Here is a 746-nt window from a genome sequence, read left to right on the forward strand (position 1 = left end):
TTCCGACCGGGTGCCAATACTGTTTTGGAGCCAGGGCCAAGGACACCTGGAGGCAGATCTGGGAGAGCAGGGCTGATAGATATGCTGCCTTCATCTTAGGAGTAAAGTGTGTCAAAAACAGCAAGATGTACAACCTGCAGGAGTGCATCCTCCTGCCAACCACCTGCACCAGTTTCCACGATATCAGCTGGCTTCATCTAGCACTCTAGGTCAGTTCACATAATATGCAAATACTACTATGACTTTATGTGAACATTTAACGTACCTAGCACACAATACATGTTATTGTTTAATTTCCTAGTGATGGAGGAGGGCGAGGAGCTGGAAAGAGGGCTGCTACATCTGTCTCCATCTAAATTTGACCCTGATCTAAGTAGATGGATTCTAGTGTTTTAACTCCTATCTCTCCTAACTCTGTTAATGTCTAATGTCATGTATTTTAGTGTACAACATAACTCCACATGCTCTTCTCTCACTGCTCTTATATAAAAAAATAGATCATATTATCCTTAATATTTGTGATAATGGAATGACCGTCAAGGAACCCCTACATGTTATTTGATGTGATAAGTTTAAGGCTATGTTTATCGATGTGTATATTACAAACTCAAATAAGCCTACCACACGTAAACACCAGCCAACAGGCTGGTTTAAAAAAAAATCATCATTGCAGCTCTCATAAAGTAGCTCATATTTGCAGAGGAGTCATGCACTAGGCCAAATACACCACACACAGCTAGGAGCAA

The sequence above is a fragment of the Sander vitreus genome, chromosome 12, assembly GCF_031162955.1.
Source record: "Sander vitreus isolate 19-12246 chromosome 12, sanVit1, whole genome shotgun sequence".
NCBI classification, from domain to species: Eukaryota; Metazoa; Chordata; class Actinopteri; order Perciformes; family Percidae; genus Sander; species Sander vitreus.